The sequence below is a fragment of the Prionailurus viverrinus genome, chromosome A2 (assembly GCF_022837055.1).
Source record: "Prionailurus viverrinus isolate Anna chromosome A2, UM_Priviv_1.0, whole genome shotgun sequence".
Lineage (NCBI taxonomy): Eukaryota > Metazoa > Chordata > Mammalia > Carnivora > Felidae > Prionailurus > Prionailurus viverrinus.
In genome coordinates this window covers 168,102,272-168,127,631 of record NC_062562.1, presented here as the reverse complement: position 1 = coordinate 168,127,631, position 25,360 = coordinate 168,102,272, and the positions used below count along the sequence as shown (strand labels likewise).

The 25,360-nt window shown below is 49.4% G+C and overlaps 1 long non-coding RNA gene across 5 annotated transcripts; it reads right to left on the bottom strand.

Annotated features, from left to right (window-relative positions):
• Positions 1 to 2,870: 2,870 nt before the first annotated feature.
• On the bottom strand, positions 2,871 to 25,292 carry LOC125160607 (uncharacterized). 5 transcript variants are annotated; one of them, XR_007150299.1, is made up of 4 exons: positions 25,062 to 25,268; positions 9,645 to 9,951; positions 7,599 to 7,735; positions 2,871 to 3,984 (listed from the first exon to the last, which is right to left on the bottom strand). It is a non-coding gene; the product is annotated as an uncharacterized LOC125160607 (long non-coding RNA). The 5 variants fall into 5 exon arrangements; XR_007150300.1 differs by lacking the exon at positions 9,645 to 9,951 and having other exon boundaries at positions 25,218 to 25,292; XR_007150298.1 differs by lacking the exon at positions 9,645 to 9,951.
• Between the last annotated feature and the right edge of the window lie 68 nt (positions 25,293 to 25,360).

Genomic DNA, 25,360 nt, shown 5'->3' with positions numbered 1-25,360 from the left:
AAATACAAAACCCAGAAATGGACCCACAGACGTATGGCCAACTAATCTTTGACAAAGCAGGAAAGAGTATCCATTGGAATAAACACAGTCTCTTCAGCAAATGGTGCTGGGAAAACTGGACAGCGACATGCAGAAGAATGAACCTGGACCACTTTCTTACACCAGACACAAAAATAAACTCAAAATGGATGAAAGACCTAAATGTACGACAGGAAGCCATCAAAATCCTTGAGGAGAAAGCAGGCAATAACCTCTTTGGTCTTGGCCGCGGCAACTTCTTACTCAACACGTCTCCAGAGGCAAGGGAAACAAAAGCAAAAATGAACTATTGGGACCTCATCAAAATAAAAAGCTTCTGCACAGCAAAGGAAAAAATCAGCAAAACTAAAAGGCAACTGATGGAATGGGAGAAGATATTTGCAAATGACATATCAGATAAGGGGTTGATATCCAAAATCTATAAAGAACTTATCAAACTCAACGCCCAAAAAACAAATAATCCAGTGAAGAAATGGGCAGAAGACATGAATAGACAATTCTCCAAAGAAGACATTCAGATGGCCAACTGACGCATGAAAAAATGCTTAACATCACTCATCATCAGCGAAATACAAATCCAAACCACAATGAGATACCACCTCACACTGGTCAGAATGGCTAACATTAACAACTCAGGCAACAGATGTTGGCAAGGATGTGGAGAAAGAGGAGCCCTTTTGCCCTGCTGGTGGGAATGCAAGCCTGTGTAGCCGCTCTGGAAATCAGTGTGGAGGTGCCCCAAAAAGTTAAAAATAGAACTACCCTACGGCCTAGCAATTACACTACTAGGTATTTATCCAAAGGATACAAAAATGCTGATTTGAAGGGGCACATGCACCCCAATGTTTATAGCAGTCCTATCGACAATAGCCAAATTATGGAAAGAGCCCAAATGTCCATCAACTGATGAATGGATAAAGAAGATGTGGTATGTATATACAATGGAATAGTACTTGGCGATGAAAAAGAATGAAATGTCGCCATTTGCAACTACATGGATGGAGTTGGAGGGTATTATGCTAAGCGAAATAAGTCAGTCAAAGACAAGTATCATGTGATTTCATTCCTATGTGGAATTTAAGATACAAAAAAGATGAACACAAGGTAAGAAAAAATAATATAAAAACAGAGAGGGACAAACCATAAGAGACTCTTGAATACAGAAAACAAACTGAGGGCTCCTGGCAGGGTGTTGGGTGGGGGGATGGGCTAGATGGGTGATGGGCATTAAGGAGGGCACTTGTTGGGATGAGCACTGGGTGTTATATATAAGTGATGACTCACTAAATTCTATATATAATAATACACATAGTATTAATTTTTTTTTATATATGAAATTTATTGTCAAATTGGTTTCCATACAACACCCAGTGCTCATCCCAAAAGGTGCCCTCCTCAATACCCATCACCCACCCTCTCCTCCCTCCCACCCCCCATCAACCCTCAGTTTGTTCTCAGTTTTTAACAGTCTCTTATGCTTTGGCTCTCTCCCACTCTAACCTCTTTTTTTTTTTTTTTCCTTCCCCTCCCCCATGGGTTCCTGTTAAGTTTCTCAGGATCCACATAAGAGTGAAACCATATGGTATCTGTCTTTCTCTGTATGGCTTATTTCACTTAGCATCACACTCTCCAGTTCCATCCACGTTGCTACAAAAGGCCATATTTCATTTTTTCTCATTGCCACGTAGTATTCCATTGTGTATATAAACCACAATTTCTTTATCCATTCATCAGTTGATGGACATTTAGGCTCTTTCCATAATTTGGCTATTGTTGAGAGTGCTGCTATGAACATTGGGGTACAAGTGCCCCTATGCATCAGTACTCCTGTATCCCTTGGGTAAATTCCTAGCAATGCTATTGCTGGGTCATAGGGTAGGTCTATTTTTAATTTTCTGAGGAACCTCCACACTGCTTTCCAGAGCGGCTGCACCAATTTGCATTCCCACCAACAGTGCAAGAGGGTTCCCGTTTCTCCACATCCTCTCCAGCATCTATAGTCTCCTGATTTGTTCATTTTGGCCACTCTGACTGGTGTGAGGTGATACCTGAGTGTGGTTTTGATTTGTATTTCCCTGATAAGGAGCGACGCTGAACATCTTTTCATGTGCCTGTTGGCCATCCGGATGTCTTCTTTAGAGAAGTGTCTATTCATGTTTTCTGCCCATTTCTTCACTGGGTTATTTGTTTTTCGGGTGTGGAGTTTGGTGAGCTCTTTATAGATTTTGGATACTAGCCCTTTGTCCGATATGTCATTTGCAAATATCTTTTCCCATTCTGTTGGTTGCCTTTTAGTTTTGTTGGTTGTTTCCTTTGCTGTGCAGAAGCTTTTTATCTTCATAAGGTCCCAGTAATTCACTTTTGCTTTTAATTCCCTTGCCTTTGGGGATGTGTCGAGTAAGAGATTGCTACGGCTGAGGTCAGAGAGGTCTTTTCCTGCTTTCTCCTCTAAGGTTTTAATGGTTTCCTGTCTCACATTCAGGTCCTTTATCCATTTTGAGTTTATTTTTGTGAATGGTGTGAGAAAGTGGTCTAGTTTCAACCTTCTGCATGTTGCTGTCCAGTTCTCCCAGCACCATTTGTTAAAGAGGCTGTCTTTTTTCCATTGGATGTTCTTTCCTGCTTTGTCAAAGATGAGTTGGCCATACGTTTGTGGGTCTAGTTCTGGGGTTTCTATTCTATTCCATTGGTCTATTTGTCTGTTTTTGTGCCACACATAGTATTAATTTTACACTATATGTTAACTAACTTGGATTTAAATGACAACAACAACAAAAAAGAGTCAGACGCTTAACCGAATGAACCACCCAGGAGCCCCTGTTGGTCTTGTACTAAAGTCTTGTACTAACAATATTTAGGACAAAATGAGCTTGCATAGAACTTAATATTTCTGAGTTAAAAAGAATGGCTAACACTTACTGCACGTTTGCCATGAGTCAGGCCCTATTCTGAACTTTTTAAAAATATCAATTCGTGAGTTTCGCCCCGGATCCCAGCAGCCGCTGTGCAAGTGGAAGGGGGTGGCCGACTGGGCTGCCTGGCTTTGCTGGGCGGGGAGGCAGGCGGTGTCCTCATGCAGGAGAGGAAGGTGCTGATGTGTCTATCCTCTGACCCAAGTGCATCAGTTCTTGCCGGTACTGTTCTTGCGGGTAGAAAGGGCCCCTTTAAAAACACTTGCTGTTTCATTCACCCTGAGCGCTGTTGCTAAGAAGCATCTTTCTTATGTAGTGTCTGTAACATTCGGTAAACTGTATTTCGGGGGGGGAGGGGCGGGGGATGGAGACAAAGAAATAGTAACTACAGTAGAAAACCAATGTCTCTCACCTGACAAGCAATTTTATTGGAGGTTGGATCACACAGTGCGGGAGAAGTGGGAATAGCGTAGACACAATAATTTTCTTATTAGCACAAAGTAAATCTTTAGCCATAGTCAGACGGGGCCTACACACTAGCTTTTAAATTAGCTGTGTTTTAAATAGCATGGTTTAAAAATACACAACAATAAATCAGGAGGCCACTGTAAATCAAGGTCGCACATTACCGAACCTTGCGTCTCCTTTGTGAAACGCATGATTAATCTTTCCGTTGCCAGGAAAATGGTTCTTCCTGTTTGGGGGATGGCGTGTGGGTCCCAGAGGCCCCTCACTTTGGGGACTCACTTTTAGGCCCTGCATTCACGGGGCCATTTTTACCGGATTTCAAGGGAGAACAGCTACGCCGAGACACAACTGCTTCTTCTGCCTTCTCTCCGGTCCATCGGCACGAGCAGATTTTCGCCGTGATAAAGGCATTTTTCTGATCACAGACTCTGTACCGCCTGTAGAATTTTGTCCAGTTGAACCCCAACAACTCGAGAGGAAACATCTCCAGCGTCTACCGGGGGAGGAGAAAGAAGACGGCCTATCTGTGGTTGGTGCAGACTAGTAGTTCCGTCAGAATTTTATCCTGGAAAATGAAGCAAGTCTCATATCTCACTGGTCAACTGATTTTCCCAAGAAAATAAATAGAAAACAAATTCTTTTATTCGAGTAAATTGTATATTTAATACTGGCATTACGGGAATGCTTTCGTCTTCAACGAGTGAGCGTTCACTTGTACTTTATAGAGCAGCTGGTTGGGAATATTGTAGAACTTTTTACAGCCTTTATTGATCTGTTTCTGGCATGTGAATCCCTAGACAGGAACTGTCTCTGGGCGAGATTTTATGACCTTAGTATAGATCCAAAGCTTTTAATGCACCTTTTGCCTTTATCATAATGTCACTGAGAAAATCGGAGTGGGCTGGATTGGCCTTCTGACATAAAAGTCCATGTTTAATTATGTGGCGATGGCTCTGTTTTACACAGCCCCCACATGTAAAGATTTTAGAATCCTTCCTAGCCTATGTGGTCACGTGGCCTCTGAAATTAAATAAACAGGAGACGCTCTTCTGGGTTGATAACGTAGAGCTACCGCTGTGTCCCCAGCAAGCCTCAGGAGACAACTGAATCCACTGGTTGGCTATTGTTAAGAGAAACAGCAAAACATCCAGCCAACATCAAAACAGTCGTTCTTATCAAACTAACTCTGGCATCTGATTTGATAATACTAAACAAGTTTACCGAACAGACTAGCTCATTTGGTCATTTGGCGGACCCACTGGTACACCTTTCCAGAAGACTTACTGAGTTCTTTTGTGACAGAAGAGATGTCCTTAAAATATTCTTTAACAAAGCCTTAAATGCGGTAGGAAATACAAGGCTGAATGCTGGGCTCCATTCTGTTGCTCGGTGACCGTCACCTGGCACTCCACTTAACGGGATGGAATGATGGCACCGTTCTTGGTACTTGTTGGATATTTAAAGAAACCTCCAGTCGCTTTTTTCAACGTTTATTTATTTTTGGGACAGAGAGAGACAGAGCATGAACGGGGGAGGGGCAGAGAGAGAGGGAGACACAGAATCAGAAACAGGCTCCAGGCTCTGAGCCATCAGCCCAGAGCCCGATGCGGGGCACCAGTCGCTTTTTTGAAAAATAGTTTTGGTAGCTCAACAATCCTACTCCATGGGAAGTAGGCTGTGCTTCACGAGGACAGCGACATAAATCAGGGCTTTTAACATTTACAGCCCAACCTTGGTCTTGCTGTCTGAATACCGATACTTGGTTTGCTGGCATCTAAAACACACGAATCTCGGGGCACTTGGGTGACTCAGTCGGTTGAGCGCTGGGCTTAGGTCACGATCTCACGGTTGGTTGGTTCGGGTCCCGTGTCCGGCTCTGTGCTGACAGCTCGGAGCCCGGAGCCTGCTTCGGATTCTGTGTCTCCCTCTCTTTCTGCCCCTCCCCTGCTCACGCTCTGTCCATCTCTCTCTCAAAGGGAAATAAATATTTTAAAAAAAGCCCCAAAAAACACATATATATGTGCATACATAACACATGTGTGTTGATGTGTCTACAAACACACTGTACTTTTTTCATTTTTTACTTTTATTTATTTATTAGAGAAAGAGAGAGAGAGAGAGAAAGGTGAGGGGAAGAGGACGAGAAAGAGAGAATCCCAAGCAGGCTCCACGCTCGGCACGGAACCCAACACAGGGCCTGATCCCATGACCCTGGGACCATGACCTGAGCCGAAATCAAGAGTCAGTCGCTCAATCGACTGAGCCACCCAGGCGCCCCACACTGTGTGTATTTTTAATTGAACTGGGACCATAGGTACATACGGCTTTTTCCTTCCCTTTTTCCTGTTTCTCTTCCTCTTTCTCATTCATATTTCTGGTTTCCTGGAAATGTCCAATCCTTCTCTGTTGACCCTCAAGCTAGGAAAAAGGCGATAGTGTGTTGAGAGAGGGCTTTGTATCTCTGTTGGGGCTCATCCTTGTCAGGCTTCGCTTCGGGGTGGGCGGGTGGGGGATCCAGTGGTGGCAGAAGGGTTTGCTGGTTGCTTTGGAAACATTTCATTTCTCTAGAGAAGAGCCCTCATTAGGAGCCAGGTCCCCGCGCTGTGCATGACGGGGTGTGGCGGTGACGCCATTATACTCCCATCCGAAGGCAGCGTTTCTGAGCTCTGGACCTCTCCCTGGTCTTATGCCTGAACTGTATACTACCCTTTCCGCTTCTAGTTCCTTGTGTTATTTATTTATGAAAAAATTTTTTTTTTCAGGATTCCTTTCTGGCACTAAATCTTGGCCTTTGTTTTTCTTGGAGATTTACTGCTGCCCATAATCTGACATAATGTCAAGGAAAAAAAAAATATATATATATATAATGGAAGGAGGGCCTTTAATGACCTGGTTTGAATTACCCCCAAACTTTACTTCTCTTTTCTTTTTTATTCTCAGGAGAGACAATTCATTCGTTGATTCATTATTGACTACTCAGTATTCCAGGTTGAACTGTGTCCCCCGAAAGGCTGTGTTGAAGTCTTAAACCGAGCATCTGTGATTGGATATAGGGTCTCCCCATGTCATCAAGTTAAGATGAGGTCGTCCTCAGTGGGGATGGGCCTTGATCCAATATGACTGGTGTCCTTGTGAGATCAGACAGACGCAGACACACGGGAAGACGGCCCCATGCAGACGGAGTTTACAAGTGAAGGGACGCCAAGGGGCATCCGTATCCTCCTGGAGCTACTGGAGAGATGTGGGAGTTTCTTTTCTAGAGTCTTCCAAGGGAGCGCAGCCCTACTGAAATTTTTATTTCAGACGTCTGGCCGCCAGAACTGTGAGAGAATGTGTTTCTACTGTTCTAACCGCCCCCCCCCCCCATGCAGTACTTTGTCCTGGCAGCCCCAGGACACTCACACCTCCTGTGCGCCAGTAGGGATGGAGGTCCAATGGGGGACAGACCTGACTTCCCTGTGTGTCACCGTGCAGATTCCACCCCCCCCCCCCACCTTAGCACTGTGTCCGGGGCCCCAGCTCCAGGCTCCGCTTGAGGTGGGTGATGTGGAGCAACTGCGGAGTGGGGGGGTGCTTGACCGAGCCGCCCTAAGCGGAGGGTCAGTGGCTGTTGTCCTCTCTCACATCCCTGTCCCCCGGGCTGGGTCACTGCCCTCAGGTGCTGCCTCACCCCAGGCTTCCCTACCTCCTTGCCAGTCTTGGGAAATGGCCCTTTTACTAAACTCTCCTCAAAGAACCCAGTTCAGGGGCGCCTGGGTGGCGCAGTCGGTTAAGCGTCCGACTTCAGCCAGGTCACGATCTCGCGGTCCGGGAGTTCGAGCCCCGCGTCGGGCTCTGGGCTGATGGCTCGGAGCCTGGAGCCTGTTTCCGATTCTGTGTCTCCCTCTCTCTCTGCCCCTCCCCCGTTCATGCTGTCTCTCTCTGTCCCAAAAATAAATAAAAACGTTGGAAAAAAAAATTAAAAAAAAAAAAAAAAAGAACCCAGTTCAAGGTTCCCTTTTGTTTCCTGCTTGGGCTCTGACTCATCCTCCCGCCCTTATGGAATTCACCTTTTAGGGGAGAGATGAAAATCAAGATAAATAAAGTACATTGTATGTCAGTGACAAGCCCTGGGGCAAAAATCAAAGTAGAAGGGGCAGCCCCCCCCCCCCCCCCCCCCGTGGGGGCTGTGACTTTTACCTTGCAGCCAGAGGAGGCCTCCCGAGAAGGTGTCGACCCTTCTCTCTCTTCCAGATCTCCCTGAAGGAAGTGCTGCCTCAGGAACTTCGGTCTGGGAAAGGCCTGCGTGTTGGAGAGAGGCCAGGAGGCTGGAGGGGCTGCATGGAATGACCAGAAGTTGAAGCCAGTGAGATACGGTGGTTCTACCACGTTCTTTCTGAGGTCGCCAAGTATTGCATTCTAAGGTTGTATCATATATGTGTTTTTCAAAATGTTTCTTTACTTCTGAGAGAGACAAGGCAAGCGAGTGCAGGCGGGGAAGGGACAGAGAGGGGAGACAGAGGGTGGGCTCTGTGTGGACAGCAGAGAGCCCGACGAGCGGGGCTCGAACCCACGAACCGCGAGATCATGACCTGAGCCCGAGTCGGAGGCTTAACCGACTGAGCCACCCAGGCGCTCCGTATCGTGTATGTTTGTAACTGGCCCTCTGTCCTGCGTGTGGTGGCTTCCGTGAGGGTTCTGACCACCTCCCTCCTCACTCGCTGGCCACACTTCTGCCGTTGGTAACAAATGCTGGGCTTATGCCTGAGGTCAGCGTCTCCGCGGCTCAGTCTCTCCAAGCCCTATGATATGAACCCGTCATGAGGAGTCCTCAGTTGGTTTACTGCAAGGCCTTTTTGAGCCATAGGTTAATATATTAATGAAGACTGTGGCTGTTACCCCGCATTAAATAATGGCTGTGAATGATCGGAAGAAAAACATCTCCATTGTCCCACAGAGTGCCAGATGGATTACTCTGCCAAGAGGACTCAAAAATATGACAACCTTTTATTCCTCTGCAGCCCGGACGCGTGCGGATTCATTTCTACGCTATTGCAAAAAAACGCCTCACGACGATTCTGAGTGAAAAACACATTAAATCATCCCGTTAATTATATCGAAGCGGCACACTGAGATTTTGTTGCTAATCTAGCTTAAACTTGGCATCTCCAACTCATCCAATATTTTATTTCTATTCAGGTCATATTAGTCAGTTGGGCAAAAGCAGCCATGTTTATTTATCTTATTAGTTTATTTTGGTCAAGTAGCAAATTATGACGGAATTATAATAATTCCTCTATTTATATATCTCTCTCACAATTACACACAGACTTGACATTTGACATGTGGGCTCACTGCGGTAGAAATATTAACACGTCCACAGTGTCCCCGCTGCTTTCCCGGAGCAGCGTAAGTGGCCCCCAATATTCTGGGTTCTATGTTTTTCCCTGATTCCTCCCGTTTAGTGTTTTATTTGTGGTATTACGTCCACGTGCAAATAGGTACAAAGAGCCACATATGGTATGACACACAGGTGCGGGCGGGTGCCAGGGCTCTTGTCACAGCTGGCGGACTTCACCTGGCTAGTCCAGGGAGGGCAGCAGGGGCCCAGGCTCCCGGAGCCCCAGGGATGTTTCCTCCTCTCCAGGATTTTCCGGGATGGCGGGGGGGGGGGGGGGGGGGGGGGGCGGGGGAGGGGTGTCAGTCTCATTAACTCAGGAGATGTTTCGTAGTTGGGGTTCAGAGCCTCGGTTTCAGCGGGAGACCTACAGGAATCTGTGTGAGGGCACCCGCGGTACCGTTGTTGTCTCGTTATCACGGCTGCCTGAGCCGGAGGGCGGAGGGCAAGGCCCGTCCCCCACTCAGGAGGTGGAAGGGGACCCCTGACTGCAGTAGAACCTTCTGGTGGGAACCACTGAGCGTGCTTCCTGTGGTCACGCTTCTCTCTTCCACAGCACAATGCCAGGTGACAGGTGGCAGTGACTGTCCCAGACTCGGCAGAGCCGGGATCCCCAGGGGAGAGGCGGGGCCAGAGGCAGGACCCGAGACAGAGGCAGGCGAGGGCCAAGGCTGGTCAGGGGCACGCGGGTCCTACCGGAGGGAAACAGCTCACACTGTAGGGCCCAAGCTGCCAAGTCGTGGGTACGGGGAAGCCCAGGCCTCACGGAAGTTGCAGAAGGAGTGGGGGCAAGCAAGAGGCGTGCGCGGGGCCCAGAAACACAGGGGCCGAGACCACTCCAGCCTCACCAGGGTCCCCTCCAGGCCGCCTCTCGGGGGAAGAGTCCGGACATGCCAGTCTGTAATCTGAGGGGGCGGACAGGGAGGCCACGTGGCGGGGAGCGGACCCTCGTCACCAGACCACGGTGAGTGGGCTCTGGGCTTCAGGGCTGCTCCTCTGCTGTCCGTTTTCTGTTAGCGTCCCCTGTCTGGGCTTCCAGTCCCCCATGTGTCACGGCGTCTCCGCTGCTTGACCGCCAGCTTAGCAGAACCCACTGTGCTTTCTGACGGTAGCTCATACTCCTCAGAGCCACTGAGAAGGTCACTGCTCCTGCTTCTGCAAAAGAGGAGATTACGAGCCACTTTCCATGCTGGCTTATTAGGCAACGGTTTTTAAAATCACAGCTGCAAACAGAGGTAGTCGTCATCATGCAAGGCACCTTCTTAGTAATCACTTAAGATTTTATGCATTTGCAGGTCTGACTATTGCTAAATCAAGGGAGAAATAAGCAAGAAGAATTTTTCTGTACGCACACGTAAGTGCTCATACATTTTAAATCCTGTTCAGTCAAGCGTTGAGTCCTAGTGATACAGTGCTAACAATGCAGATTTCAACGTGCTTTCCCCAAATTTGGTATTAGCCTGCTATGTTGCAGCTCAGTCAGTTTCTTCGCATAAGCATTCAGGGAGCGTTTTACTACGTGGCCGCCCATTTTCCCATTTCAAGCTAAGCATCCAAAGCCTGATTGCATTTGGCAACTCTGATTTCCCTGCTCTTACATATCATGGTCCTGAGTATCAAATGGTGTTACCATTTCTGTTCCGATCATCAAAGATGATTTAGGAAAATCACAAGGAAAAGGCAGGCCTGTTGTACCTGTTCCTCCCGTCGTCTTCCTTGCTGACGCTCCTTCATCGTTGCCCTAAGGTCCGGAGGACTTCTTTAGCTGTTCTTGAGGAGTAGGTCCGGAAGTGACCGAGTGTTTTAGTTTTTCTTCTTTTGAGAACGTCTCTAGTTCCCCTTCACTCCTCAAAGATAGCTGCACGGAGGATATAGAATTTGTGGCCGACAGCTCTCTTCTTCCAGCACCTGAACCGTGTCATGCTGCTTCCTTCTGGCCTCGGGTTTCAGATGAGAAATGCGCCAGCATTCGAACTGGTGTTCCTGTATTGGTACTTTGTGATCTCTCTCTGGCTGCTTTCAACAGTTTTTCTCGGTCTTTAGTTTCCTGATGATGCATCTTCGATGAGGTTTTTTTTTTTTTTTTTTTTTTTTTTTGGTGGGGGGGTCCTAACCTAAGGTAAACTGTTCTTGCATCTGTAGGTTTATGCATTTTCCCAAATTTTGCAAGTTTCTAGCCAGTGTTGCTTTGAATCTGCTTTTAGCTACCCCCTTTTTTCCTTTCCTTCTGGGACTCTGATGACATGAATGTTGGATGTCTTGTTATGGTCCCACAATCCCTGAAACTGTGTGGGTTTCTATTTTCTCTTTGTTGTTGAGATGGTATAAATTCTACTGATCTGTCCTCAAGTTTGCTGATTCTATCTTTTGTCATTCCTACTGCACTAGGAACCTGTCCCGTGAGTTTTCTATTTCGGTTACTGTATTTTTTCAGTTCTATTGTCATCCTTTACTTACTATGAATCCTTTTTAGGTAAAAACCACCCCACAGCATTTATTGTCATCGGGTAATAACATAAAGGTAATCAAAACAATCTCAACAAATGTTTTAGAACTATCCTCCCAAAGAAGGGCATCGAAAAAAACAAACTACTTGGCCTTCTCAAGAATTTCTCACTTCACTGATCATTTCTAGTTGGAGAGACTTTGGAGCAGGGTAATATTATCCCTGTTTAGCATGATTTGACCCAGCTGTTTTCTTGACTTTTAGAATGAATCTCTTCTGCATCATCTGGGGTCATGTTCTCGTCAAAACCTAGGATACACGGGAGCGTGGGTGGCTCAGTCAGCTAAGCATCTGACTCTTGATCTCAGCTCAGGTCCTGATCTCACAGTTTGTGAGTTTGAGGCCCACGTCGGGCTCCGTGCTGTCATTGCAGAGGCTGTTTGAGACTCTCTCTCTCTCCCTCTTTCTCTGCCCCTCCTTTGCTTGTGCTCTCTCTTAAAAAAAAAAAATACATTAGAAAATAAAAAAAAATACATTAAAAAAATAATTTTCAGAGATTTTGAGGAGCTATTTTGCTCTACTTCCTGTCTGGTCCTGATGGGGCTCCCACAGGTTCCTGCTGGTGCTTCCTGAGTGGGTGGAGGGAACTTCCCCAGGCCAAGCTGCCTGGTGCCTTTAGAGGCCTAGAATGATTCTGGGGCCAGATGGTGGATTCCTCCTTGCTCGAGCCCTGGGCCACCCTATCTCTCTAGCTGGGGGAGGGTGTATGTCCCCTGGCCTCTTCTTGTCAGTGGGTCAGCACTCTGTTGGTGCTGCTGGGTCACCTGCTTTCGGTGGTGGGCAGGACTCCTGTTTGATGTGGGGGAGGGGTGAGCCTACCTGGGCCACCTTCTGTTCGAGGTGGTGGGTCGGGGGACGCCTGGTGGGGGCTGGAGTTGGGAAGATGTCCCGTTGCTCTAGGTCCTTGGGTCCTCCCTCCCCTTTCCACCTTCCAGAGTCTCCATCTTGGGTCTCTCTAACCTCATCTGCTCAACCTATTTTAATTTTCTATCTAGCACTCATCAGTCATTACCTAATATTTTCATTAATTGATTAAAATCATTAATTACGTTTGTGTCTCTCCTAAAGTGCACGCATAGGACAGCTGAGGCCTGTAAGTAACTCTCCGTGTTTATGTGAGGGTTTATTGACAAACTCTGTAAGTAATCTCAGTTCCTCGAATAGTGCTGGGCCCAGAGGACTTCAACACTGGTGCTCGAAGGAATGGAAGCCAAGAGGCCCGCAGGACGCTTCCTTGCCCAAGCCAGGTCTCACTTGCCCTGCATAGCGCGTGGAGGCCACTATCAACATCCCAGGCCCGGGTGGCCAGCGTGAGCTTGAGTCTCCTCTCCCTTGCGATCGTTAACACAGGAAGAACGTCCTGTTTTGACTCCGTAAAATGCAACCGAGTAGAGTAGAGCTGGGTGTGGGCGTGTCTGCGAGATTCACCCCTGCCTCAGCTTGGAGGTGCAGAACCAGGGCGAGTCTGGGCTGCTGGCCGTATTCACGCTGACGGCTGCCGTCATCTCGCTGGATTCCTTGGGCTTCGGGGAAGCAGGAAGAAGCTCTCTGCCACGTCCCCATGGCACTCCAACGAACCGATTCCTGTCCCTCCCTCGTGGCTGATGACCTGGCCGAGCAGTAGCACAGTTGTGAGAGCTGCTAATCTAATGATTTTCTCGATCTGCTTTTGGGAAGAGGAAAACCACGCTGAATAAACCATTGCCAGCCGGCAGGGGCCCTGCACCTCCTCCGGGGTGTCCTTGAACAATACTGAATTCCTGTTTTAGCCTGTGTGCCTAGCACAAGCCTATTTATTCTTGCCAATGAGACGGAAGTAGAAGATCGGGATTTTTACAGCGTTTGACATTATGCGTTATAAGCCAACCGGTCTAAGTATTTACAGAGATCAAGGGTATTCACTGCCTCCGCCTGCCACACGCCAGTCTACTATTTAATATTGTAACATGCCTAAAACGGATTAGCCACATTTGAAATTAATTAAAAGAGAACATTCATGATTTCAGAATAAAGCTTATCCCTGCTAATTTTGAAAATTAATCTGATTTATTCCCCTTGGATTTCTAATGCTTCTGAAACCAATCTTTCAGGAAAAGGATAGCGTACGGTTCCTTTTCAGTGACCTGACTACAGAAAGGGATTGTGTGACTTTCACGAATAATTCCTTATTTAATGCTACATGTTTACTTGCATGCTTTTTCTTATGAATGGTATTCAGATAACAGATTAAATCCCACTGCCAGGCGCAGGCCAGGAGCTACGCAAGACAGAGATCACTGGAAGAGGAACTGAGTGCAGCCTGAGGGGAATTAGCCTCCTCGGCTGTATTAATAAAGGCTGCTGACTCAGGAGCTTGGGCATTAGAACCGGGTCCGAAGATAAATCGGCAGCATCCCAGTCTCCCCTGGGATCTTCAAGACCCACACGCGCGCACACACATGCACACGCATGCACGCGCACTTACCCAAAGGCAGCAGCCTGGGTAAGATTTGAGGCCCGAGACTTTAACTTTTAAAACAACCAAATGAACAAATCAAACCCCATATTTTAATGAACCAAGTGACGGGAGAGAAGGCGAAGAGAGGGGCAACCCCCCAGCGAACGTAGACCGTGTAGACACTGTAACATTTAGCCCAAACGCTTACTCCGTCCTCAACCCACATGAAATTATTATCTTCCGCACTGTGACCATGGCTCTGTGGTCTCCAACGATATAAACCAACATACTACAGGCAACACACGCAGCTCAACACAGCACAACAGAACACATCACAACACGACACTGCCCGGCCCGTGAGGCCACATAAAGTAACACGTTAGATGCGACAGTGTCCCCAGGGAGGCCTCTGCCACCTGCCTTCTCCAAGCTCGTCTTGGACACCGAGGCTTCACCTGGAGCCACCCACAAAGCCTTTATGTTGGAAAAATCACAACAAAACAGCCTCAGGGCGCGTAATAGAGCCGTACAATTTTGATAATGTGGGCAATAAACATTAGAGGCAGGCCGGACAACGGTGCACAGAAGTGTTTTTCCAGATCAGCAGTTTTTCACAATAAACATTTATCAAGACAGCCAATGCAAATGAAAACACCTATGTCTCCTTGGAATACCAAAGCGTGTTCTGGGAGCATCTGAATTCATAAATTGCGGGGTGACTGTTTTCCACAGGCCGGCCTAATATAACTCACACAGATATCATTCCTTACCCCTGAGAACACCCTCGCAGCATGCATTATGGGCCTGTCAGGCTGGATTTATATGACGGAGGATTCTGGAGGAGGCGTTATTGATGGCAAATGGACGATCCACCTGACATTGGCAATCGGAAGTATTTCTGAAAAACCCTTTTTTCGCTTGAAAGGGCTATAAATCTAAAAATAATTTTGAATTCACAAGCAATCCTTTTATGCAATAAGTTGATAGCAAATATATTACTGAAGAGACACGTAATTACCTTAAAATCTACCACAGTTAGAAATGTATCGAAGCTCTTAAATTATAATTCAATTTTACAATAGTAAAACATATAACAAATATTTTTTGCTGTCGATTTTTTTGAGTCCCCCTTCTATGCTTGCGTATATATAAGGAAAAAGTGGAGCTATTTATAAGCTGTCTCCCAGACTGTCTCAGGAAGCTCCAGAAGTTTCTAACTACATAAAACATTGATTCTGAGAAGCAAGAGAAAGGGGCTTTTATCCGCCTGTCAGTACACGGAGCCAGTGGTCCTGCGCTCCCCGGCACAGCAGAGAGGGCTTCCCTGGTCTCCCTTCCACAAGGAGGTCCCTGTGTGGACTGAAGGAAGCCAGGGGCTACGGAATCTGGGCCCAGGCTTTCTAGTTGCATATAGAGCATTTTCTTTCATTGACTTTTAAAATGTTTATTTACTTTGAGAGAGAGAGAGAGCGCATGTGCACGTGCATGCGTGAATGGGGAAGGGGTAGAGAGAGAGGGAGAGAGAATGGACGTGGGGCTGGATCCCGCGAACTGCGAGACTATGACCTGAGCCCAAACCGAGAGTCAGAGGCTTTGCCGACTGAGCCCCCCACGGGCCCCGCATGTGAGAATTTAACTTGGCCAGCTCAGCGGGGCGCTTTGTATTTGTCTCCACCTCTGCCAGTGTCTATCTACAAATGTGTATTTACCTGTACATCCACAACCATCGCTGGACCGATGTCCATAGCATGTCAATGACTGTAACATTGTTTATGGTATCTGCATCCATGGGCGCAGCACGGCTACATTTGTCTCTACTATAACCGTGTCCGTATCCGTTGTCTACACCCCACCCCGTCTCTCGCTGTCTCCCTTTCTCCTGGGCTGGCCGTGGGACAGGTCACGGAGCGCTCTGGGCTCGGGACGGACGGCTGGAATTCAGAGTTGCCTCTAATTGCGCGCTCACCGCACCAGCCTGGGGGTGCGGTTTGCCCCTGACACTTCAGTGTCCTCATCCGTTGAGAAGGGACCCTGGTGGGTTACTGTGGACTTAAATCCTGGATCACACGTGCTCTGGGGGCTACAAAACACCACACACAAGCGACAGGCTGTTCAGGCCCACTTTTGGAGGTCTGAAGGGAGAAGAAGCCCCCATTTCAAGACCTACTCCCCCATGACGCCTGCAGTCCACTCGCTGGCTCACGTTGGGCGAATCGCGGGGCCTCAGGACAGAGGGGTGGGGGCGCCTGGCCCGTGGCTGGGGCGAGACCGAGCAGAGGGAGCCCTACTCCCTCTCAGCCTCAGTTTCCTTCTCTGTAACATCGGCTGCTGATTCCATTAGAAGACATCGCCCCAAGATCTGGGCTAAGCCCAATATTAAGCAAAAATGACGTGTAAGGTAAGAAGGGTAAGTAGTGTCACCTCTGGTCCCCAATGTGCCAGTACTCTGACATGTGACAGGCTCCCGTGCTCACAGACTGGGAACGCCCGGGACAGAAGCGAGAGAGACTCTCGGCCCTGAGGCCCCGGAAACAGCGCCCGCAGCATTACCGCCCCCCCTAGTTCTGCCCGGGTTAACGGTGCCACCAGGAGGCCCTCCAGGACTCCCCGCTCCCAGGACAGGCAGGTGGAGCAGGCTGCAGCCCTCCTCTTGGGAGGATCCACCTTCCTGTTAACGCTTCCAGCGCCCCAAGCCCGGCACACACGCCTCCCATCACGCAGTCAGTAAAGTGCTTTCCACAGCAGCATCTTCCAGACAAGGGCTTGTGTGTGTGGTTCTTGTGCTGAATTTCTAAGCGGGCAGCTTGGAGGGCATTTGACTCATTGGACGATTTCTGGATGCGGTGAGCGAACCCGGCATTTCGGGGGATCTGTTACCGTCCGTGACCTCCAAGTCACCGTCTACCACAAGCGTGGTGAGGCCGCAGCCGTGCCGGATAGGGACGCTACAGGGCCTGGCTCTGCCCTGGGGGACTTGGTCCTAAGGGAGACGGCCCCCCCTCCCCACAACGATGACAGCAAGAACTTCGACTGTGCCGATGTCACATTCAAACACAGCAACGCAGGGGTCTCGGGCTAACGTTCTCCCTGTGTGCCTGTCCTGACGCTTCGCAGTAAGAGGAACCTTCCCAGCAAACGCACGGCTTGGCAGGACCCGCACGGGTGGAGCAGCGTCTGTGTTCTCAGACTGCAGTTTCTCACAAAACCCAACGTGTCCCCAACGACAGCCAAGTGGGGCCTCAGCGCAGCCCCTGGCAGGGATCCGCGCGCCCTGCTGACCCGCTGCTGAGTCCCGAGCGAGCACCGTGGGGGAGCACGTCAGGGCCCGGCGGCACCCTCTGTCTTGCTGGGAAAGTTCACGTCGGGGACACTATCGAGCTGACTTCCTGGGTGGAGCGATTTTAGGACGCTCACTTGAAAACGGGGTTAAACATACCCTGCGAGAGGGACCTCAGCGGCAGGAGGTGTAGGCTCGCCACGGCTCGGGAGCGCATGAAGGTAACTGAGGTATTTCCGACAGTGCTACAGGCCGCCGAGACCAGCCCTCCCAGCTCCTTAAGTGACGCGCAGCACAGGGGCCTGCTTCGTGCCCGGGGCGTCGCAGCCAAAGGTTGGGAACTGGTTCCTGCACGGTGACTACACAGTGACCTGGATCCTGCCCTCCTGCCTCCACCCGTCCCTCCAGGGCCCTGTCCTCAAGCACGTGGCCTGGGCTCTCAGGGGCTAAGCCAGTGTTTTTTCTAAAGCCACCAGGCTCGAGAGATCCCTCCCTCCCGGGCATTGCTGACTTAATTTACCCTCCTTGGGCCTGTCCCAGGGCTCGCAGACCCCGAGGAGGCCTGGATGAGGCCTGCGTTCCCTGGGGTGAATTCCCCACGGTCCTGACAGGCAGTCTCCCTCCTCGGGCCCGGTGGCGAGTGAAGACTCAACATGTAACCGATTCCCTTCCCAGCCAGCTCCGGCTGTGTCCCTCCCAGGCCCCCCGGGAGCCCCTCGCGGCGATGGGACCCGGGCCCAGTACTGTCTTTCCCCAAAGCATCTGGCCGCTTTGGCTTCATCTGTCGCAAACCAGAGGAAGTGTCCACCAGGGGCCCACTCGCCTCCGAGACTTGCACAAGTGTGCAGAAATATATTCACAAAGATAGATGATACAGCATCGTTTAAGCAAGACTGGAAAATAAAAAAACCAAACAACCCGAGTGTGTGTCCCTATAAGATTAGATCAATAAACAAAAACTACTAGTCCGTGAACTGCTAATGAAGACGTAGTGATGTGGTGACGTAGCCACCATATGTGGTCAAATCAAAGTATCAAGTGGCAGAATAGATCTCAACTGTGTCGTAAAGAAACACTTCTGTGTGTGTAGCAGGAATGTGGAAACACTTACCGCCACCCCCCCCCACCCCGCCCCGGCCACATCCAGAGGACGCATCTGAGGGAGGGGGAGAAAGGCTAACTTCTTAAATATACTTTTCTCGTTGTTTCCTCCTTTTTCCTTCCACAGCATAATTAAAAAGCTATCATAAAAAGTGTAAGGTCAGCATCCCGTTCCCTGAGCACTTAACTGCCTCTTCTCGAGAGAGCCGTTTACGAGCTGGCTCTCCAAGCAGGATATTTTTCAGACGAGTGTCCTCACCTTGGCTTTGGGCCCTGGCTTTGGGCCTCCCCCGCAGAGCCGGGGAGGGCTTGCTCACCTAACTTGGCCTGCTGAGGTTTCATCGAGGCGGGGAGCCGTTCCCGCCGTCAGGCATTCGTAACAAAACCGTCTGTGGTGTGTCCGGGCACGCAGCCCGTCCTCCTGAGTCCTCCCTGTCCGGCCTCCGCATGCCCTGTGTCCTCCTCAATCTTTTGCCCCCGCGCCCTGTTGGCCCAGGCCCTTCCCCCTACTGCTGCTTTGCTCTCTGCCATCCGACGTACACCCTGGTGAGATAGCTCGCCTCCTCAAAGGTTGCCTTTGAATCAGAGATCAGGCATTTTCGTGTGTATATGGCACAGGGCAGACCTTTAAAGAGGTCTGTACGGGTCTCTTATCTGGAATCTCGTGGGGTCCCGCTTTCCCGTGGCATCTGAAACATTGCAGAACGGGTGAATAAGGCTGATTCTCACCGCACACCAACCCTCACGTCCCTCTTCTTTCTTCCACTAGCAGCCCTGCTCCTGTACTCGCTCTTCAGCGAGGGTTAGCAGAGCAGGTGAAAACCACGTGCCTCACCTAAGACAGTCTTGTTAAGATCAGCAGCTGACACCAAGGGTCGAAGGGCAAGCCGAGGGGGGGGATGCGATTTTTATCTGTGGACTTAGACTTCCAGGGATTCTCTGCAGTCCCCCCCCGGCAGCGAATCCCAAGTCCCACACGCCTTCGTTTCCTCTGGTTGGGTCTCCTCTAAGTTTCAACTCTACGGATACCGCAGCTACGCAATTTCTTGGCAAATTAAAGTTCTTCTCTTTCATTTTAAGCACGTTTTTGTGTTTAAGCCCCTGCGCAGGAGCTACAAATCTCTTTGAAACTTGTGAATGTTTCGTAGGTATGTAACCCAATATGTAAATGTCCGCGCAACCCATGCTTAGAGCCCGGTTCTTCAGCTGATGATGGTGACGACAGCCCACGTTAGGGTGCCTCTGCACTCCACGGATATGTCATTCAGTCGCAGCAACCACACCAGCTGAGCGTCTTCACGATTCCCAGCTTTTGCAGATGAGAAAACGGAGGCACAAAGCACGTTGTTAACTTGCCCAAAGCCATACAACCAGGAAGTGGTGACGCTGGCTTTCCAACCTGGTTCTCCAATTTCTGAGGCTGTTCCTAAGCGCTATCCTGCCTACCTTGCAAGGAGCCGTCCACCCACTAATGTTAACACAGGCTGACCAGAGTTGAACACGGGAACCGGAGAGCAAGGCCCAGGGGAGCACTGAGCAGAGGGAGCGGTTAGATGCGGGGTCCGGTGCCTAGAGGGCAGCTATGTCCGGTGCCTAAACTGGAGCTTTGAGCTGCCTAGAAGTGCTGTGCCCTTCCTCATCCGTCCTGCTCTCCCCTGGTGACTGTCCACCTCTGCCTGCCTCCTGGGGACTGCCCCCGCCCCTGCCCACCTTCTGGTGGCTGTGTCCACTCCAGCCTGCCCCCTGGAGACTCTGTCCGCTACTCCCCACTTGCTGGTGATTATGTTCATTCCTGTCAGCACCCTAGGGTGTGTTCATCCCTGACTTGCCCCCTAGTGATTCTGATCCCCCTGTTTGCCACCCCCCCTTGACTATGTCCACTAATTCCCACCCACTAGTGACCATGTCCGCCTCTGCCTGTCCCCTGGTGACTGTGCCTGCCCCTGCCCGCCCCAGTATTGACTATGTCACACCTTTTCCCTCCCAGGATCTCAAACACTACATTCTTCCCTCGAGGATGAGCTTGCTCTTCATTCCCCTGAGAAAGGTGGGCCATCAGGAGAGAACTTAACCACGCCCCGTTAGGGGCTGAACTGTGTCCCCGCAAATTCATGTTGACCTCCTGACCCCAGGACCTCAGATTGTGACTGTATTTGGGATGGGGTCCTCAAAGAGGTGATTAGGTTAGAATGAGGTCATGAGGGAGGGCCCCAGTTCAGTGTGACCGGTGTCCTGATAAGGAGATCAGGACACAGACACACAGAGGGACGGCCACATGAGAACACGGAGAAGACAGGCGTCCGCACGCCAAGGAGAGAGGCCTCAGGGACAAGCAGCCCTGCCGGCACCTTCAGGTCAGACTTGCAGCCTCCAGAGCTGTGAGAGATCAGGACTGCACGCATCTGCCCAGTCTGAGGGCTCTGTCACGGCAGCTCCAGGCCAATCAACTCCCGCTACGTCTGTTCCCTCTCTGCACCTGGCCCCGCGCTTGCTGTCCTTCCCGTGAGAGGGGACAATGAATTTCGTTTGCCCCTTTAGAAAATCAGCAGGGGCGCCTGGGAGGCTCAGTCGGTTAAGCGTCCAACTTCGGCTCAGGTCATGATCTCTGGGTTCATGAGTTCGAGCCCCGTGTCGGGCTCTGTGCTGACAGCTCAGAGCCTGGGGCCTGCTTGGGATTCCGTGTCTCTCTCTTGGACCCTCCCCGACTCAAGCTCTTTCACTATAAACATTAAAAAATAAATAAAAAAGAAAACCAGCAAATACACAAACTACTGGTGAGCTCTTTATGTATATATACGTATATATATATTAACATTTATTTATTTTTGAGAGAGCATGAGTGGGGGAAGGGCAGAGAGAGAGGGAGACACGGAATCCCAAGCAGGATCCAGGCTCAGCACAGAGCCCGACGCAGGGCTTGAACTCACAAACCGCGAGATCATGACCTGAGCCCAAGTCAGATGCTTAACCGACTGAGCCACCCAGGCACCCCAGCAAGCCACGGGTGAGTTCTGATCAGTGTGACGTAATGGATGTTTCTAAACCTAGCTATACTCTCATGGGTTTAGAACTGCTTTCCTGAGAGAAAACTCTATTTTCCCTGGAGGAGCCCTCCACCTCTCCAGACACCCGGGACGATCAGCCATCAGGTGAGTGTGTTGTTCTCCTCAATTTCCCTCAAGCGACACCACCTTTGATCAGCTGGTTGTTTGGCATTAGTTCACAGTACGGAAAACCTTCAAGTGCTTCCCGAGACTTTGCCAGCTCCCGTGGGATGCTAGAACTAATGGTGCTCTACAAGGGGGAGGAAAGAGGCCTCTGATCTGCATCATTTGCCGATTTCCATGTTGCAAATGCTCCCACCGCGGCGGATTCGGGCTGCCAGTGTGAGGTCACTGAACGAGAAGCAGCAGCACGCAGCTGTGGATTTAAGTAACCTTCGGAGTCCAGCTGAGAGTAAAGTATGATAAAAGAATTAGGACATGGCGGACTAGGAGTTTTTGCTACCTCTCAAAAATATAGTTTAATTGGGGCGCCTGGGTGGCTCAGTCAGTTGAGTGGCCGATTCTTGGTTTCAGCTCAGGTCATGATCTCAGGGTCCTGGGATTGAGCCCCACGTTGGGCTCTGTGCTGACAAGTGTGAAGCCCTCTTGGGATTCATTCTCTCTCTCTCTCTCTCTCTCTCTCTCTCCCCTTCTCTCCTGTTTGCACTCTCTCTCAGAAAAATTTAACTGAGTGTAAGTGTCTATAATTTAACTTAAAATAATGGCTGTGTTTAACAAATGACTCACAAAATTCCTAAAAACCAACAACCAGCTTTTAAGAGCTGGTCTCCAGCACACCACTAGCTGGTTATCATCTAGCGAAACCTAAAGCCCATGTGTTTCTTTAGGGAGTCTAAATTTTATACTTTGATTATGCTGGATCATCAGAGAACTTCGTATTTGCACCAAAGAATTCCTCTCGGCCAAACCATATCGGAAGCCCCTTTCTGTGTTACAAGAACCCCCTATCCTATGAAGCAGAGACTCCGTCCCACAGAAGAAGCTGGAAAAATCACACACTCACTTCCTTTGCAGACAGGCGTGGGCACATGACCCAGGCTCTGCCAACTGGAGGCACCCGCTGCAGTGACGTGAAGGGAGATCCCTGTGGGATCCATCGTGCAAATGGCAACCTGCGTCCAGATCCAACAAGTCTTAGCAATGAGCACAATCATCTCTCTGCAGCCCCTGCACGCCTCCTGCCGTTCTCTTCTCCGACCCTCCTTCCTGGAAGTTTATCCTTCCCCCCTCTCCTCTATAGTTCTATGCATGTTTGTATCCCTAAATAGTCTCTTCTTTTGTCTTGCATGGTTAGGAACTTCATATAAATGGAATCATGCTGTGTGCATTGTTCTTTCTTTTGCTCAACACAGTCTCAGAGACTCATCCAGAATGTTGCTCGCAGCTGTAGTTCGTTGAGTTTTCACCCCAGTGCATTATTCCATTGCATGAACACATCACAGTTTCTTTACCCATCCCACTGCGGAGGGAGAGCTGGGCTATTTCTAGACTTTTCCTTGTTCATCTTTTGCTTATTTGGCTAAGGGAAAAAACCTCCACCTCGGACAGAGGCTGGAAGGAATACAAGTTACATCTGAATATTGCTTGGCTTGGTTTCGTACAGGGCATAAAGAGGTTAAAACAAATTGGGTCTCTGTCCCTTTACATCTCAAAACTTTGATCTCATTTTGACCAGGAGGATCAAAGCAAGGCCTAACGAAGCGAGGAGAATTATCTGGAATATTAGCAGTTTCAAAGACACGATGAGGCAGTGAAACCAGAGTACAGAGTAACGAGCAGTGCCTTCAATCATGGACATCTGAACCGTAATGCCGGAAACACGAGCAACGCCACACAATCATCTACATCGGTATAGAAATCTGAAGAAGTGCCGAAGCGTGAAGAAGTCTTTGGGAAATTTCTCGGGGCCACCAACCTATGGACCGATCAACATTATTATTTAGGTATCGACTTTGTCCAAGGCATTCTATTAGGTATTGAAGGCAGTACACAGATGTTTACAAGAAAAGATGCCCTAGACCTTAAAGAGCTTATACGTTGACTGTGGATAGACCCAGATACAAGGACATGTGTCCTAAGGGTCAAATGAATGGCCAGGAATATAGCCTCTGTACGTTTTCTGCTGCACCCCTGGATTGTAAGCTCTGTGGGAGCAGGGACCGAAGCAGGGTTCTTTCCATCGCGTCCCCACAGTTTTGAATGAATGCATGAAGAGACTGGAATTGTCCGGAAAGACTTTGTGGAGAAGGAAGGTCCTGGTGTGAACGCTGAAGGGAGGTAGCACTGACTGAACAGCAGCAAAGAGGATAGGGAACAGTAAAGTGGCTGGGCCTTGGTATTGGGGGTGGAGAGAGGAGAGAGCCAGGCTGCAGCAAAGAGCTGTTCAGCGAATGAAGTGGGGAGGATGTCTGGAAGGGTGAGGTAGGGCCCCAAAGTCAACGTCTTGAATGCCAAGTTAAGGAGTTTAATTATATCTTACAGTGAGTGAGAATAACTGCATTGCAGTGCTTTGAGCAGGGGAGAAAAACTGTATTTTGGGGTAGATTTATGTTCTAGAGGGATGCAGAAGAGTGGCTGATAGGGTGACAGACATAACTGGGCCCCCCAAACCAGCTTAGTTGGCGTTTATTTGCACAGTAGCAGTTGGAGGGTGCCAGGGGGTGGTAGGAGAGGACAAGCCCTAACGCACAAGCGCTTTTCAGGAGCCTCCTACTTTCTTCTGTCCTTTTGGACAAAGCAAGTCACATGTTGAGGCCCAGATTCAAGGGAGCGGAAGATAGATACACTTCTTGGTGGAAGGAAGGGCAACGCCACAAGGCAAAGGGGTGAATGTACAGGGAGGGGTGAGCTTCTGGCCATTTTTGAAGTCTCCTGTCCTGGGCTAAGGGCTAAAGAAGACAGAAAGGTCTAGATGCTCGGAGTGCTGGGTTAGAAAGAGCAGAAATGCATGCATCCACTTTCTGGAACACGTCTAAATGCCACACATCTTAAAATATGATCTGCCTACCTTCTGATTTGGAGAGATTAATCTAGAAATTATGCAGGTCAGTTCAGGGGGGTGTATAATGCAGCTCGCAGAACCTGGGTGTCTAGAAAAACAGACTCAGATACTGTCTTTCCCTCGTTCTTTTGGGCCCTGAGACATTTTCAAAATAAAAGTGAACACTGCATATAACCGGTTGGAAGCATTCCTGGTTTCTTATTAGCCTGTGTCAGCAGAGGAACTCTCAGAACAAAGCGCATGTCCCCCCAGTTTTCCCACTACCAACAATTTACAGCACAGTGCATCATGGGCACAGTATGGGGGCTGGCAAGCTTTTTGCAGACCATAAAAAAAAAAAGTTTTTGAGTCATGACGAAAGTTTTAACTCAAAATTTCAAAAGATACTGAAAAAAATCTAAATTCACATACATTGTTAAAATAATTTGAACGCAGCTTCTAGATTTTCTTGCTTCCTTAGAATTTTTAATTAGAGATGCCAAGAAAATCACACAGACAATAGCAATTTACATGACTTCTCTATAGCCAAATAAATCCAAAGGTAAAATGATTAAGTATTCCTTCAAACTCAGCTTCATGGCAAAAATCCAAAAAAAAGATACTTAATGTAGACTGGGGATGAATTACTGTGTTTGTTATGTTTGGAGGTCCCCAAAATAAACGAGCTGCCGAGGGTGTCGGGAAGGTAGTAAGACAGAGGAACAGGGAGGGCTCTAGGGATTGGGCGAGGTCCTCCTGTCCAAGGCTATCTACGTTCTCCAGGTGGGGAAGCCCGAGACCTCCGGCCGCCCGAGCCCCTTATCACATCCACACAAGCCAAGTTTCCAGGGTTCCGCCCAAAAAGGGTCCGGAAGCAACTCTGCTGGCCTTTTACCTACTTTGGCAGAGCGCAAGACCCCGCGGGAGACGTCCTGCTTGACCGCCCAGGTGCTCTGCAGGCTGAGCGCTGGGTGCCGGGTGCTGAGTGCCAAGGGCCAGAGACCGGGTGCTGGGTGCCCGGCGAAGGCACTAACAGGAGTTGCCACGATAATTACCTTCTGCGGAAAACAAGTGCACGGAGACTGCGGCCGGCCGCCCACGAGCCACTGAACCTTAAAGGAGGAGGAACCCGCTTCCGCAGACCCACCCACCTCGCGTCCGCGCGCGGCTCCGGACTGGTCAAGGCGGCCAAGCGCCG